At 39.2% G+C, this 18,875-nt stretch overlaps 1 non-coding gene across 1 annotated transcript; it reads left to right on the forward strand.

The window, feature by feature from the left end:
- Positions 1-17,419: 17,419 nt before the first annotated feature.
- LOC126292378 (U4 spliceosomal RNA) lies at positions 17,420-17,560 on the forward strand. Its single transcript, XR_007552114.1, has one exon. It is a non-coding gene; the product is annotated as a U4 spliceosomal RNA (small nuclear RNA).
- The last annotated feature ends 1,315 nt before the right edge of the window (positions 17,561-18,875 follow it).

The raw sequence follows: 18,875 nt of genomic DNA on the forward strand, positions 1-18,875 counted from the left end.
TGACGAATCACGGTACAAAATGTGGCAATCAATGGAAGGGTGTGGGAATAGCGAATGCCGCGTGAAAGTCATCTGCCAGCGTGTGTAGTGGCAACGGTAAAATTCGGAGGCGGTGGTGTTATTTTGCATGGCACTATCACAGCACAGACCTACATTAATGTTTTAAGCACCTTCTTGCTTACCAATGTTGAAGGGCAATTTGGGGATGGCGATTGCATCTTTCAACACGATTGAGCACCTGTTCATGATGCGCAGCCTGTGGCACAGTGGTTACATGACAATAACATCCCTGTAATTGACTGGACAGCACATATTCCTGATCAGAATCTTACAGAAAACCTTTGGAATGTTTTGGAACGCCGAGTTCATGCCAGGCCACACTGACCAACATCGGAACCTCTACTCACTGCAGCACTCTGTGACGAATGGACTAAGAAAGGTAAATTAACAAATATGTATATTTGAATCATGATTTTTAAGGCAAAATAGCATTTTCATTATTAATTAATAACTATATGAAATTGTGAGTATTTCTATGGAATAAAAATTTGGTACAAAAATAGGAAATATAAAATAATAATTAAGATACTCCGAAAAGTGCACGTACAATGTATCATACCTTCTCTGCCGCGTGCTACTATTGGTAACTATTAGCATGATAAATGACGGAGAGAGTTAATTGTTGGTACATCAAAATGCTTGTTTGTAATTCCCTAATTATGATACATCCTGTACACAACTTTTGCACTTCACACAGTCACTTCCGTTTCATGGGCCTTAAACTGCCCCTGGATTTCAATGTTGTAAATGAAGTCTGGCACATCCTTTACAAACATTCCTTAGCTGCTACACACCAGTTTATCTGCAAATTCTGACTGTTTATGTAGTTTCTTTGTGATGGATGGTGCAGCCTCTCATTGTTCCACTAAAGGGTGGATACAAAACCTACAGATAATCTGAAGCCATTTATCACTGTTGAACTTTTACCCTGTAGTAGGATATCTATGACTTCCTGGGTTTGTCAGGAACTGCTATGGAATCAATGTGCAGATGGTAGCAGTATAATTGTCCCTGCATGTCTTGTGCTTGCTGAATTGGCACCTCTAGGAAGGATGGAATACATGTGGTCGGAAGTACTTCCCAACTGCCACCAGTTACATACCAGGCACTGTCAATATTCAACAATGTGCAACTAATTCTCCATTTAGCTGATGACATAACCATCTAAAACTACAAGTTAGAGAGAAGCCAAATGGAAGGAGGCATTTGCGCGCGCGCGCGCGCGCACACACACACACACACACACACACACACACACACACACACACACACACACACAAAACAGCTCCTAGCACGTCCACCTTCAACATTGGAGCTAATTACCATCACAATAAAATATATATAGAGTTGCCCAGACACCTATTAGTGCTGAAGTGCACACTTCCAGGTCATGGAGAGACAGATCAAATCTGCCTCGCAGATTCATGAGGGGTGGAGGGCTGGCCAGTTTAAATGTGGTTTTAAGACAGTTTTCCACATCCAACTAAGTAAACACCTGGCTGGTCCCCATGTCCTGCTTCAGCTACATGCTACATGAACATTTAGAAAACACGTCTGTGGCAGACGTAAACAACTGGGGTACACAGATTCCTTCCTGGAGGGGTTGGTGGCATCAAGAAGACAATTGACCACCATATGACACAAACATTGCCAACCCTATAGAGAAACAGGAAATTTCAAAATAAAAAAGAAGATTTTTGTTTGGGGGAAAAAAGTTTAAAAGACAAATAAAATAAATTTATAGAATTGACAGAATATGTGCTCAGGCACAAAAGAAATTATCATCAACATTGCATCTCACGTCTGTTTACATGTACGGCTGCACATACCATTCTGTGAAACATTCTCTCCTGGACAGATGAAGGATTGGGAATCCAATGGCGAGCGAACACTTTACATTGCTGTACTCACATACAAGTGTTTTCTTTTCCACTTTTTTATTTAATTTAAGAACAATGAATACAGCCAAGCTGTAGAACTGGAATCTGCCATCAACATTGTTCACCTGTGAACTTTTATTCCTGTTGTGATGTACTAAATCCTCATGATCGGCTTCATTATAACAATTTTATGTATAAATTGATTTATATGTAAATTGTGTGAATTTCTTCTTTCATTTACCACAGACAGAAAAATTTTGCAGTTAATTAAGGAAAAACATAAATATGTTTATTTTATAAAGTTAAAGTATAATGTTTTCACTAAATTTTGTAATATTTACATTAAAAATTTGTTTAAAGAAAAATTTAAATACTTTAATTGCCAGCTTTGTAAAGGACTAGATCCTTTGCTTTGGTTGCAGTATCTATCTCGTGGTCGGTGGGAAGAAATGTTGTAAACGTGGGTCATTTGGAATCGCAGGGAAATGTATTTCTGTGAAAGTTGGTTTATCATTGTAAGACACACTGCTTACTTACTACCAAAAATACTACCTTATTGGAAGTCTTGTAATATTCAAGCAGGAGCTACACTGGTAATCGGAATTAAACTTTGTAAGTAATTTCTTGCAACTGACAAAGCCTGTGCCAACACTCATACTCCGAGAAAGACAATAAAGCCAATGCTTTGGTAGAAAGGCAGTTGGCACTACAACACTCTTCCATTTTTGCAGTTGTGCACTCTTAATTCATATCACAGTATCCTGTTGTTTCTGGTGTTACATAGACAAGATCACCTGAAAGTAGTTAATACCAGATTTATAATCCATCAATGTAGGCGTGACTACTGTCAATTTTAAACAAAGTGACAAATATCTGTAAAAATTTATTTGTCATTTGTAAATATAATCTCTATTAAAGAGCATGTCATACTATGAAAGTTTAACTGTGATCAATGATTGCACTCCTTTAGTGATCCAAACAAATTTTACAAGATGGTTTACGACTGCATATCAAGGCATAATAAACAAAACTGAGAACAGGAGAAGTAACACACAGGACTAGTTTCCTCAGAGCGAGTTACCCTTATTCATTTTCCACATCACTTTCTCGATACAATTATCTCAAAATAGTTTGGAATCAATTGTTATCCCAAGGACATTAACAGCACTTACATCCTTTTCCATTTGCATGTTACGATACCACACAAACACTTTGTCTTTACTGGTAGAAAGGGAGTTGGCATTACACCACTCTTCAACTTTAACAGTTTTTCACTCTTAATTCGTATCACAGTACCCCCGTAGTTTCTGGTGTTACGCAGGCAACAAGATCACCTGAAAGTATCTGGTTCAGTTAAGTTATACAGCAAGTCACTAATACACTCCTTGAAATTGAAATAAGAACACCGTGAATTCATTGTCCCAGGAAGGGGAAACTTTATTGACACATTCCTGGGGTCAGATACATCACATGATCACACTGACAGAACCACAGGCACATAGACACAGGCAACAGAGCATGCACAATGTCGGCACTAGTACAGTGTATATCCACCTTTCGCAGCAATGCAGGCTGCTATTCTCCCATGGAGACGATCGTAGAGATGCTGGATGTAGTCCTGTGGAACGGCTTGCCATGCCATTTCCACCTGGCGCCTCAGTTGGACCAGCGTTCGTGCTGGACGTGCAGACCGCGTGAGACAACGCATCATCCAGTCCCAAACATGCTCAATGGGGGACAGATCCGGAGATCTTGCTGGCCAGGGTAGTTGACTTACAGCTTCTAGAGCACGTTGGGTGGCACGGGATACATGCGGACGTGCATTGTCCTGTTGGAACAGCAAGTTCCCTTGCCAGTCTAGGAATGGTAGAACGATGGGGTCGATGACAGTTTGGATGTACCGTGCACTATTCAGTGTCCCCTCGACGATCACCAGAGGTGTACGGCCAGTGTAGGAGATCGCTCCCCACACCATGATGCCGAGTGTTGGCCCTGTGTGCCTCGGTCGTGTGCAGTCCTGATTGTGGCGCTCACCTCCACGGTGCCAAACACGCATACGACCATCATTGGCACCAAGGCAGAAGTGACTCTCATCGCTGAAGACGACACGTCTCCATTCGTCCCTTCATTCACGCCTGTCGCGACACCACTGGAGGCGGGCTGCACGATGTTGGGGCGTGAGCGGAAGACGGCCTAACGGTGTGCGGGACCGTAGCCCAGCTTCATGGAGACGGTTGCGAATGGTCCTCGCTGATACCCCAGGAGCAACAGCGTCTCTAATTTGCTGGGAAGTGGCGGTGCGGTCCCCTACAGCACTGCGTAGGATCCTACGGTCTTGGCGTGCATCCGTGCGTCGCTGCGGTCCGGTCCCAGGTCGACGGGCACGTGCACCTTTCGCCGACCACTGGCGACAACGTCGATGTACTGTGGAGACCTCACGCCCCATGTGTTGAGCAATTCGGCGGTATGTCCACCCGGCCTCCCGCATACCCACTATACGCCCTCGCTCAAAGTCCGTCATCTGCACATACGGTTCACGCCCACGCTATCGCGCGATGCTACCAGTGTTAAAGACTGCGATGGAGCTCCATATGCCACGGCAAACTGGCTGACACTGACGGCGGCGGTGCACAAATGCTGCGCAGCCAGCACCATTCGACGGCCAACACCGCGGTTCCTGGTGTGTCCGCTGTGCCGTGCGTGTGATCATTGCTTCTACAGCCCTCTCGCAGTGTGCAGAGCAAGTATGGTGGGTCTGACACACCGGTGTCAATGTGTTCTTTTTTCCATTTCCAGGAGTGTATATACAGGCAAGGCTGGACCGAGAACAGACCTGTGAGGAGAGACCCAAATTTGTAGGTACTAAAAATGTGGCATTAACTTATGGCATCTGCATTTTATTAATTAATTAAGACTGCAATAATTAAATAGAATCTCCTCTAAATTCATAGAAGGAGGTAATTGCAGTTCTTGATATAAGCTCATGGCTTGTAGAAAATAAACTAACTCTTCAAACAGTAAGACTCAATTTTTACAGTTCACACAATGCAACAAAACCTGACGTTTTAAATTTCATAGAATGGGCATTTGATCAGTGAAACTCTACAGTTCTAGGTGTTCACATAGATAGTCAACTGTCATGGAAAACCCATGTTCAGGATCTTGTTCAAAGGTTTAATGCTGCCATTTTTACTATTAAAACAGTATCTGAAGTAAATGATCATTCAACATGAAAATTAGTCTACTTTCCTTATTTTCATTTGCTGATGTCATATGGTATTATATTATGGGATAGCTCTTCCCATTCTAAAAGGCTATTTTTGGCTTAAAAGTGGACAGTTTGGTCAATAATAGGTATAAGTTCGCAAATCTCTAGTCGACCCCTGTACCATAGTCTGGGTATTCTGACACTGCCATCTCAATGTTCTTTACTGTCGTTTCTTGTTAACAATATCAGCTTATTCCCAAGAATTATCAGTTTTCACTCAGTTAATACTCGGCAAAAATCTAATCTGCATTTGAATCACACTTCCTTAACTCTTTTGCATAAAAGAGTGCAGAATACTGCTGCATTCATTTTCAATACGCTAGAGAAATGGATAGGTTAAAGTTAGATATAGTGGGAATTAGTGAAGTTTGGTGGCAGGAGGAACAAGGCTTTTGGTCAGGTGAATACAGGGTTATACATACAAAATCAAATAGGGGTAATGCAGAAGTAGGTTTAATAATGAATAAAAAAATAGGAGTGCGAGTAAGCTACTACAAACAACATAGTGAACGCATTATTGTGGCCAAGATAGATACGAGGCCCATGCCTACTACAGTAGTACAAGTTTATATGCCAACTAGCTCTGCAGATGATTAAGAAATTGAGGAAATGTATGATGAGATAAAAGAAATTATTCAGGTAGTGAAGGGAGACGAAAATTTAACAGTCATGGGTGACTGGAGTTCATCAGTAGGAAAAGGGAGAGAAGGAAACATAGTAGGTGATTATGGATTGGGGCTAAGAAATGAAAGAGGAAGCCGTCTGTAGAATTTTGCACAGAGCATAACTTAATCATAGCTAACACTTGGTTCAAGAATCATAAAAGAAGGTTGTATACATGGAAGAATCCTGTAGATACTAAAAGGTATCAGATATATTATATAATGATAAGACAGAGATTTAGGAATCAGGTTTTAAATTTAGGACATTTCCAGGGGCAGATGTGGACTCTGACCACAATCTATTGTTTATGACCTGTAGGTTAAGACTGAAGAAACTGCAAAAAGGTGGGAATTTAAGGACATGGGATCTGCATAAGCTGAAAGAACCAGAGATTGTACAGAGTTTCAAGGAGAGCATAAGGGAACAATTGACAGGAATGGGGGAAAGAAACACAGTAGAAGAAGAATGGGTAGCTCTGAGGGACGAAGTAGTGAAGGCAGCGAAGGATAAAGTAGGTAAAAAGACGAGGGTTGCTAGAAATCCTTGGGTAACAGAAGAAATACTGAATTTAATTGATGAAAGGAGAAAATATAAAAATGCAGTAAATGAGGCAGGCAAAAATGAATACAAACATATCAAAAATTAGATCAACAGGAAGTGCAAAATGGCTAAGCAGGGATGGCTAGAGGACAAATGTAAGGATGTAGAAGCTTATCTCACTAGGGGTCAGATAGATACTGCCTACAGGAAAATTAAAGTGACCTTTGGAGAGAAGAGAACCACGTGTATGAATATCAAGAGCTCAGATGGAAACCCAGATCTAAGCAAAGAAGGGAAAGCAGATAGGTGGAAGGAGTATATAGAGGGTCTATACAAGGGCGATGCACTTGAGGACAATATTATGGAAATGGAAGAGGATGTAGATGAGGACGAAATGGGAGATAAGATACTGCATGAAGAGTTTGACAGAGCATTGAAAGACATGAGTCGAAACAAGGCGCCCAGAGTAGACAACATTCCATTAGAACTACTGACGGCCTTGGGAGAGCCAGTCATGACAAAACTCTACCAGCTGGTGAGCAAGATGTATGAGACAGGCGAAATACCCTCAGACTTCAAGAAGAATATAATAATTCCAATCCCAAAGAAAGCAGGTGCTGACAGATGTGAAAATTACCGAACTATCAGTTTAATAAGCCACAGCTGCAAAATATTAACGCGAATTCTTTACAGACGAATGGAAAAACTGGTAGATGCGGACCTTGGGGAGAATCAGTTTGGATTCCATAGAAATGTTGGAACACGTGAGGCAATACTGACCTTACGACTTATCTTAGAAGAAAGATTAAGAAAAGGCAAACCTACGTTTCTAGAATTTTTAGACTTAGAGAAAGCTTATGACAATGTTGACTGGAATACTCTCTTTCAAATTCTGAAGGTGGCAGGGGTAAAATATAGGGAGCGAAAGGCGATTTACAATTTGTACAGAAACCAGATGGCACTTATAAGAGTCGAGGGGCATGAAAGGGAGGCAGTGGTTGGGAAAGGAGTGAGACAGGGTTGTAGCCTCACCCCGATGTTATTCAATCTGTATATTGAGCAAGCAGTAAAGGAAACAAAAGAAAAATTTGGAGTAGGTATTAAAATTCATGGAGAAGAAGTAAAAACTTTGAGGTTCGCCGATGACATTGTAATTCCGTCAGAGACGGCAAAGGACTTGGAAGAGCAGTTGAACTGAATGGACAGTGTCTTGAAAGGAGGATATAACATGAACATCAACAAAAACAAAAGGCAGCTAATGGAATGTAGTCAAATTAAATCGGATTAAATTAGTCTAGGAAGTGAGACACTTAAAGTAGTAATGGAGTTTTGCTATTTGGGGAGCAAAATAACTGATGATGGTCGAAGTAGAGAGGATATGAAATGTATACTGGCAATGGCAAGGAAAGCGTTTCTGAAGAAGAGAAATTTGTTAACATCGAATATAGATTTATGTATCAGGAAGTCGTTTCTGAAAGTATTTGTATGGAGTGTAGCCATGTATGGAAGTGAAACATGGACGATAAATAGTTTGGACAAGAAGCGAATAGAAGCTTTCGAAATGCTGAAGATAAGGTGGATAGATCATGTAACTAATGAGGAGGTATTGAATAGGATTGGGGAGAAGAGAAGTTTGTGGCACAACTTGACTAGAAGAAGGGATCGGTTAGTAGGACATGTTTTGAGGCATCAAGGGATCACCAATTTAGTATTGGAGGGCAGCGTGGCGGGTAAAAATCGTAGAGGGAGACCAAGAGATGAATACACTAAGCAGATACAGAAGGATGTAGGTTGCAAAAGGTACTGGGAGATGAAGAGGCTTGCACAGGATAGAGTAGCATGGAGAGCTGCATCAAACCAATCTCAGGACTGAAGACAACAACAACCACAAGAATTCAAAAATCTTAGCAGTAATCCACACACTTTCAAATCGAAACTGAATAGTTTCCTCATGGGACACACTTTCTATTCCGTTGACGAATTCCTTGAAAAATTAAGCTGATTATTATGTTTTATTGTTGAGTGCATTTACTTACTTATGGCTTGACCTTTTTTTAGTTTCATAAACATTTTATTTAATCTGCTATTACTTGTTATGTTGTAATTTCATGTACGAACACATTCCATCGCCTTAGATATTTGCTCCTCTATTTGGTCCTACAGAACTCGACGTGTAAATAAAATAAAATAAAAATAAGGGAAATGAGATTTGTACATATCCTCAAGTTCTTTATCTCATGTCTGCACTTACATCTACAAGTCTTTTAACCACATATGTGAATATTAAAATGTCATAAAACATTTTAACTTGTTTGGAATGTTGGAAGTCTGGCAATAGAATTGAACCTGGTCTGAAGTTTTAGTGAACTTGCCACTCATAATGTATTCTTGATACATTTCATAAATTAGAAATTTCTGTTGTACAAAGGGCGTTCAAAAAGTTTTGAACTCTCCTCTCTAATTTTTTTTATTTTTTACAGGAGGAGAATGAAATTTTTTGTGAACATACTTGGAACTTTTAGCTAGAAGGTGGCATATAAAAGAATTTTTTTATTTACAGGTGAGCCATAATGGACCATGAAGTAGATGTCAGGTTGTGACAATGGTCAGTGATGGAGTTCCTCTTCAAGACTGGCGATGACTCTACCACATCGATTCACAGGAAGTTGCTCCCTGTTTATGGGGAGGACACAGTGGGTCACAGCAGTATCCAGCGGCGGTTGCAGAGGTTTAAAGAAGGTGATTTTTCTCTACTGGACAATCCACAATGCGGTAGGCCATCAATGGTAGTGAGTGATGTGAATAAGGAGACCATTGATCAAATCATCCTCAATAAAAGACATGTGACGACACGACAGCTTGCTGAAATAACTTGTTTGTCACTGGGTAGTGTGGTATCACTGGTACAGTCACTAGGGTATAGAAAAATCTGTGCAGTTTGGGTGCCTAAATTATTGACAAGAGAAATGAAAACGATGAGGAAGAATGTGTGCAAGGATCTCTGAAGAGTGGAAACCGTGTTTTGCTGTCATTACCCAGGACGAAACAGGATTTTTTTGCCCAAACCTGAGAGCAAACCCCAATCCATGGAGTGGCGTCATCTGGGTTCCCCCAGAAGAAGAAACCAAGACTTTCATGAACAGTGGGCCAAAAGGTGATCGCCTCTTTCATCTGAGATCAGTGTGATGTCACTTTCATTGCCTTTTTGGAACCTGGCTCCACAATTAACCTGTACCATTACTGTTTGTCACTGGACAAGCTGCGACGTGCCATCAAGACCCACAGACTACAGCTTCAGGGTCAGCTCATCAGACTACACCATGACAATGCCAAACCCTTCACAGCCCTTATGACACAGTAGAAAATCAGGAATATGGGTGGGAAAACTGTTCCTCATCCTCCCTACAGTCCAGACTTTGCTCCGTCTGATTTTTACCTCTTTGGTCGTCTGAAGGCCCACCTGCATGGTAAAACATTTGATAGTAAGAAAGACCTTATTTCCTGTGTCAAGAGATGGTGTAAAAGTCAATCCCCAGAATTTTACCACAAAGCATTTACATCATGGAAAGAACATTGGGCCAGATGTGTCACAGCTAATGAAGGCTACATTGAGTGTGCTCAATGTATAGCTAAATGTTCCAAGTACGTTCACAAAAAAAATTCATTCTCTTACTGCAAAAAATAAAAACTGTGCAAAACGTTTTGAACATCCTTTGTAATTACTGAAATCAGTTTTCTGAAATTTTCTGCCGAACATATCTTTAACATTGAGAAGCCAAATGGAGTTGTGTTAGAAGTCGTCATCGTACCTGGCATACAAGTTATTCATTTAGTGTGTTTACCAAATTCACCACAATGTTTACATCAAGTTAGTGTGCTACACTTCTCAACATAATAAGCACTGCTTTGTATACTTCTAAACATGTTTAAGAAGTATTTTGATAGATTTACTGATTTTATGCTGAATATTATTTGTAATAGATGTGATGCACAAACAGGGATCAGACTATGATACAAAGATTCCATTGGATGGAGAGTCCTAAGACAGCCTTAATGCCCGTTCGTGAAAATTTTCGGTAACTGCATAAGTGATCTCTGTTAACTAAAACAAACTGACAGACCTAAAGCAGCTGCTGATATGACAGAAGCAGGATGCAAGTCTGACTGTGTGAAAAATCAGGAATTGAGTATGTCACCATCTTCAGTGTTTGCCAACATAAACAAAAGATCTATCATCTCATGGTCACTGCTCAGTCAAGCAATACAGTTATGGCAAAAAATAAAAAATAAATATCCATTTGGGTTTTGTTCGTGTTAGTTGGTTCAGTTTAGTTTGGTAACGTAGGTGCCATTTCACTTGCATCCTGTAATGTGCGTCACGGTGTTCTGTTAAAGGATTACCTGGCTTGTACCTAATTGCAGTCGTCGTGTAGAATTTTGTGGATCAGCTATGCTGTGCCACACCCATGCGAACTACTCCGAAGCATCTTCTCTGATGCAGGAAATTGCTAACAACTTACACCACATTACAAATGAAGACTGAACACATATTTTCACTTTTAACTTCTATTTCCAGAAGGTTATTGCATAACTGCATTTACAATTCAGCCCATTAACTTGATGTTAATACAATCTTTCTCTATGGGAACTCAAACAAGAGTGCTGCTGATCTAACAGCACCACAAAATCGTTCTTACATTACAATTAAAAAACATATTTTTGGCTTTCTTCTAAGAGATTCAATAATCCCGTTTCTTCTGTGTGGGTCTTTTGGGTCCATGGACCACATACCAGATGCCCAGCAAGTAATCAACATTCTCCTGGCTTCCGCACACTGTAGCTATATCTTTCCTCGTATGCCCTCTCTGTAGGAACAGATACAGTACACACAGTAGGTGCGTCAATATTCAACCCCCCCTACTTTACTTAAACATCTCGAACATCTTTAGCTGACACAACAATTGTTCATATAGCAAACAAGAATTGACCCACATCGTCCTGTTCACTACGCAGTCTCACTCCTCCCCAAATGGGTAATAGTGAGTTGTAATTCCTATCGATGGAATGCAATACAGAAAAAAATCATAATACCAACTTTAACTTTTAACTACAAAGAATTATCATGGTGGATATTTCCATGTATTTGCGTTGGCACATGTTTTTATCCATGGATATCAGCATCAGGGCAGGGACATATCCATAGAAATGTAGCCTATTCAATAGTATTTCATGGGACCCACTATTGACAGCTTTGGTAATTTAAAAAGGTGTCTCTGAGCCACTGTTTCTTCATGTTGATTGATGTACTGTGTCAGAACAGCCTTAATCTTCACCACATCTTCATCATGCATCTTATTAAATCTGGCTGTTTACTTTTACTTAAACTTTTCCTGGGAAAGGAATGAGTGGCTAGGAGGTCTTAAACTTTCTTTGCCATGGAATGTTCTCTATATATTTGCAACCAGTTACCAATTTCATGATGATATATATACAAAGTGAACATTAATAGAACTGACAAACTGGTGGGACAGATTCCTCACTGACATTGGAAGAAAGGAGCTATTATGAACATGGGTCCAGAAATTCATAGTTGTCACGGTAGATGGCACTAACGAATGACAGTTCCTCTGACCATGTACTGTATGTTCCTGAGTGTTGCCGGCTGCAGGATTGACGCAGCATATTATAAGCAGCAGAATAGTGCCATATTCACGTTGGGGAAAAAGCTGAGAAATGGGGCTTGGAATGATGTGTAATAGGGTTGGCGTCTTTAGGGTACTTGTTTTGATACAGCCGAGCTGCCTCTCAATTGTTTCCATCTGCTTGGTCGTACACAAACACCATCTCAGCCTGTTCCCGACAGTAATAATGGACCATTCTGCTGCTTACAGTAAGCTGAGTCAATTACACAGCCTGCAACCCACAAGGAACACATTGCGCGTAGTCAGATGAACTGTCGCTCATCAGTGCCCTTTAGTGCGGCAACAATGCATTTCCGGACATATGTTCATAGGATCTTCGTTCCTCCATATCCAGTCAGGAATCTATCGATGCAGTTCATTGGTTTTATTAACTCTCAACCAGTATATTCCAGGTTTGCTCCTTTACCATGTATTTTTTATTGACTGGCATATGGACCAAGTCAGTTATCCAGTCCTCCCACCGAGAGGCCCAAGTCTTAATAAGCCAACCTTCAGACATTACAATTATAATGAAACACAATTACAGTACCTATACAATTACCTCTACCTTTTGCCTGGGGCTTTTTTATTTCATCAATTGTAATATGAAAAGAGTTAAATATAGTGTTTACAAAACAACTGCAACTAATTATCCTACAGCTGCATCTACAAATAATCTCACATATATGCACTAACATTATGAACATCTAAAACTGGTTATGAGGTGTTATCAGCAAGATGTGCCCAGAAAAATGATCAGGGAAGAATTGTTTCATTGGATTAATTTACACATCACGTTCCATAAATCCCATCACTTCAGGGATATGGCACAAGTCAGTTTATAAATTAACAGGCATTAGTAACCACTTCTGACTACCTCACTGAAGAACATTAACAACAGATTATGACTAGTGTTAATCCACTCACTTGTGGCAACACAGGTCTTACGCCTTACTTGTAGATTACCGAGAAAGACCAAGCAATAGCCATTTAATTTCACTTTCAATACATTTAAAGTAATTCCATTAGAAACAGGTATGTTAAGCATCTGCCTAGTTACATTTGAGAGAGAATTATGTTTCAAGATTTCTTCTTCTTCTAAGACACACTATACTGTATACACTAGTTTGTCAGAGATATTTTTCACTTACAATATATTTAAAGTAATTCCATTAGAAACAGATATGTTAAGCATCTGCCAAAGACATATGCAAGAGGATTATGTTACAAGATATTTTCTTCCTCTACGAGACACTATACTGTATACACCAGTATTTCATAGGTGCCAAAAACAAGGCAGTCAATTATTTTCCGTTCTTTAAATAATAGTTTATAGGATTGTTTGCATGCACCAACATTCTTTCCCAAAATGGCTCAATTCCTCCCAAAAATAATTCTGCATGTCACATCAGTAAGGAAATTTTTCTGTACTGGCACAGACGGAAGAAGCAAGAATCAACAGAGGACGATAAACACTATACAAAATAATTCTGTGCTTCAAATCAGTAGGAAAACTATTCTGCACTGGCACAGACGCAACAATCAAAGCTCCACAATGCAGGATAGACACTCAAAATGTGAAAGCTTATGAAGTATCATAAAAACAGAGGTTTGAGCATGGCCTGAGCACCTGGAAATGACAGTGGTCATGTGTGCAAGTTGCATGCATGAAAAGCAGAAGCAGAAAAGAATGTCAAAGCAAAATTTTCAAAGACTCCTATAAACTACTATTAAAGATCTATACATCATTCCTCTGTCTTGATTTTCATATCTATGAAATGTTAGTCCATATAAAGCAGTGTCTCTTGGGAGGAGGAAAATATGTTAAAACATAATTCTCACTTGTATGTACCCAGACAGATGCTTAATCAATCTGCCTTCTTATGTAATGACATTACATACATTGAAAGTGCAACTATTCCTGCTCAAGCTGTACTCAGTAGATGAGTACTACCTGTAGTGTCAGAGTGACTAGATTAGCACTAGTCTTTATTTTTTTTAAATATTTTCACAGATGAGCCTGTAGTGGCTGTTAAGGTCTTTAAATGTATAAGTTGACTCATTTCACACCCCAGAAGGCTCTTCTTTGTTTCCCGTTAATTTTTCCAGAGACATACTACTGACTGCATCTTCTCTCTCTCTCTCTCTCTCTCTCTCTCTCTCTCTCTCTCTCTCTCACACACACACACACACACACACACACACACACACACACACACACACACACACACACACGAATGTGTATGTGTTTTTTTTTTTTTTTTAAATCTAAAGAAGACTTTGTCTGATAGCTTAGTTTATTTTAACTATGCTGTTAAATGCCCCCGTCTGCTGCTGAATACCTACTCTATGAGATGAATAGCGATCTGTCCTACTTCATATTGTTATTCCATCATGGATTTTCCACTGTTTGACCTATTATTCAGCTTTTTATTTATTTTTCTTTGACTTTTTTAACATAATAGTACAGGCATGACATAGCTAACAGGTTACCCAGCAAAATCAGCACATAGTTTTCTGCAAGAGGCAAGATATTGTTGAATATCTTGCCACCAGAGTACATCTCTCCATTCTGATCCCAAGACAATGTGGCACAGTCTAAATGAAAAGCTCTGTTTTTGAAACTGAATTTAAATTTTTTGAAAGTATCAGTCTGTTAGGACTGAAGCACGAATGTGTGGACTGAAAATTGGGATCAGTAGTTGTATAAGTAAAAATATCCATGGAACATGTAACCAACTACCTAGCTACACAAAGATTCCTTAACACCACTTATAATTACACTACTGTCATCGGAGAACAGCATGATATTGGTTGCAGTGTCTGAGGTCTGGATGTTGATATAGATGATGAACCACCACATATCTTGTGATACAATTATTTCAAATTCCATTTTAACAGATACTGTCATAACGTCCTCTATCTGTGACATAAATTTATCCACCTCATTTCATGATTTACAGTTATGTTTGTATTTTTTTTTACCTTGATATATTTTATTCCCAAATAAAAGGCCATCTGAGCAACGATATCTCTACTGTTGACTAGAGTTTCATTTGACTCCAAAAGGAAGAAGAAGATGATATGGGAAAGTAAGTAGAGGAATGGAACAATTCTTGGCTTACCGTCTGCAATCAATGCCATTATAATCAGTGTAATGTTTATGAAATAAATGAAAATAAGTACATGAAAATATGATTTAGGAAAACTTTTTCAATGCATCTACATCATTTCACTGCAATATTTAATATTCCCACTCCAGTCTATTAGATCCAGATTCACAGTGGAGTAGCACAAGGCTATTATCTGCCTACAGAAAATGAAGCAATCCTCAATCATAAGGAGAAGTAAAAAAGTAATTCCAGCATTAAGATAAAAGGTGGAAATAACATTAACAAAGGGAAGATTGTAATGTACTAGTCAGATTCTATTATTAGTATGCACTGACACGAGTTCCACAGATTATGTTCTATTTCGCAGATATGATTTTAACCACCCTTTTTTTCTACATCTTGAATTCCTAGCGAGTCAGTTTTGGCTAAAGGAATTTCACAGCTGATAGTATTGAGATCTTTAGAAACATAAAAGTTGACTACTCCTACAACACATATGTACCAGTATTCTCTAGGTTTTTAGGTATGTGATCAGTGTAATCCATTATTCTAATTTTAACCTTACTATCCATTTCAGTATAAGCATTTACACTCTCAAAATCTTTGGATAATGCTGAAAGGAGTGATATAGTTTTATAGTTTTCAACTTCGTGCCTGTTAGATTAGTTAATAATGCTATCACTTTTTCAATTCTTAGTCTGTCCTGCAGCGGGCGATAGAGTAGCAATTCGTGCCAAGAGCTGTATAACTGGTGAGACAGTTTTGACTAGAAGTAACATTGGTACTTAATACATGTCTATTATCATATCAGTACTACCTTTGGCACTATGACATTTGTCTTCATGCATGTCTGGGATATTTAATTTTCTTCCTGGTTTGTTATAATCAGTCTTAGAATACAAGAAGTACTTTATTTATATAATGTGGTAAGACTTTTAACCTATCTTAATGTTATCTGTGCTTTCCCAACCTTTACATCTCTCACCTCTTCCACTTTCTACAATGTCTCATGGAGATTGTGATTTGTTGTCTGATCGTTTCTCTATCGTTTCTCAAGATATTGCCTTTGCTGGTATCTTACAGTGTATATTTTTAAATGTCTTTACTTATTCTACAAAGGTGAGACTACACAGAATTTTTCGTCGGCGAAGTCGTTTTTGAGCGTCTCAAGAATATTTAAAGCTGTTGTAATCTCGATTAATGATTTGGTGACACTACATTTAGATGGATAAGGCGTTATCTCCCATTCAAGTCTTCCTAATACATATACCAAAAAATGTGTGTATCACTGTGGAGTTTTCTTCCTTGTCAATTTGTAAAAACAGGCATGAAGACTCGTTTTTGTCAAGGACACTAGGCCTACCTAAATGTCACAGTTCTTCCACAGTTTATTATGCCCTATTACTCTGGACAACTGTTATCAACCTTTACATTACCAGTGTTTTCTGCAGATTATGTTCGTCAAGGATTTAATTACATTTGTGTCCATAAGAAAAATGGGGATAACTCGGGATACGAATGTGTATACTGGGATGCAATCCATGATACCAACATAATTAACACTATTGCGGCTGAAAATGAATATATTCGCAGTGACTTAATTTACTACAGCAGCTTCCTACACTAATCACATAAGGTGCGAGAGTAGCGATAATACATCGGGAAACATGTGTCCGATGCTAAATTAATTGGGCGCTAATAACTTCGGTGTGAGCGCCCTAACCTCAAATGAACCAGCCAATACATTAGTTACTGGGAGCAACTTAACAGCATGATACTGTAAGCCCAGACGCACCACTGACTATAACGATCTTTGTCATAATTCCACACACCATCAATAACTTATTAATTTTAAATACAAGATATTCATGCATTCCAGCAGACGATAGTTTTCTAAACCCGTTGAATGCCGGGAAATGACGCAAGCGCCTCTTCCGTATTTTCACTGAATCACGACTGCAACACTGCTGTTTGTATACCAGATGGCAGGACACAACTCTGCAACATTGGGCTCTATTCATTCCCTTATAGCTTATTGTTTACGAACTAAAATTTCATTTTAGTAAATGAAAAACGATTTTTTTCCAAAAGCTTACGAGCTGAGATGGTTTTATAATCCTCGTTGCTTATTTCCAACAAATTTCTGAATATTATACTCGTCAAAAATCGGTATTGCCTTAGGTCATAAGTAGTGGACAGCAGCATACTTCGGTTACCTTTGCGCAGTGGCAATATCGTAACCAATGAGGTTTATCCGAGGTGCGATTATTGCTAGTTGAAAACTTTTACCAATACCCCGCCTAGTGGACGTGAAATACCGTCCGCTACGGCAATTTTTGCACACTCCTCCGGGAGTATAAGTGAAATTCAAACATACGATATCTTTCAACATGCAAAAGTGTAAAGCTGTAATAAAACCACTCAAAAAATGATCATTTAGGGGTAATTAACTACAAATACGCTACCGCATTTCACAGTAGCACGACCTCTCTGTTAAAAGCAAAGACTGTTGTGACCATAGCAAGACACAGGAGGATCTTATTTCTTTCTAATATGTTGTCGTTTAAGATGCGTCCAAACGATGCCTTTTTCTGTTCGACGTTGCGCGTACGCATTCGTTTCCAACAGCTCAACTACGCATGTGCATTTGTGTATGCGTTATTTCCTCTAAATGTAGGCCGTGCGTAAGGGCATACGTTCTAGTGGAGACTGGGGTCCGTGGCGATACCGCATTTGAAGGGTACGAGGACGTTAATAATTAAACAACTTTTTATAAAATACCAATGAAATAACTTTACAGAACTACTAGGCGCCTTACGTAAGTATTTCTATTCCAGGAATAATCACCGAGAAGCTTTATTTCGAGAAACGTATTAAATAGCTCCACCTTGTATACAGGGAAGTTTTGAACAGAAACCAATGTCGGTACAATGGTTCCATTCAGATGTTTGACTCATCCACTTTTGCCTGAAGAACTGATTTAGGTGCAACGCAGTACAATTATTAGTTATTAATTCAAAGAGAAACATAACGAAACAGCCATTTATCACTTAAGTGTATTATTAACACTTAAACATTACGTGTTTACATTATTCCAAAACATAAAAGGGCCCAGCGTACTGAAGTACAGAACAGCACTAATGCATTAGATCAGGTGACTGTGTGACGTAGTGCACGTCAATTTGTCTACCCTACTGCGTACCAGGACATGCAACTTCTCTTTTTCTCTCAACAGACGCGTGACACATCTGCACTGAGACATGAGTTCCTATTCAAAATATTATATACTCACTCCTCTCTACAAGTCCTAGAAGTTTGTAACGGAAATTTCCGAACACCCTTATAAGTCGCCGGTTGTTAGCAAGCGAATTGTTATGGCCAGCCTTATCATTGCAGTTCTCTAAGGAGTAATCGCAGTCAATTACATCTGAAATTTGGCAACAACACGTTGCCATCAATTTTCGTGTGTCGTATTTCTGTTATTTTGATACAGTTTTACACGTAGCCACATTGTGTTTTCTTTTCTGGCCTTTCTCGTCACAATAAACGCAGCACAAATTGCGGAGCAAAGAAATAGATACATACCAGACTGCTTGAACAATGAGCAACGTGTAAATTCTAATACCCAACGCGCGTTCATTCTACAATTTTTGTGCCTGCGCTTGTGTTC

This window comes from Schistocerca gregaria, chromosome 9, assembly GCF_023897955.1.
Source record: "Schistocerca gregaria isolate iqSchGreg1 chromosome 9, iqSchGreg1.2, whole genome shotgun sequence".
NCBI lineage: Eukaryota > Metazoa > Arthropoda > Insecta > Orthoptera > Acrididae > Schistocerca > Schistocerca gregaria.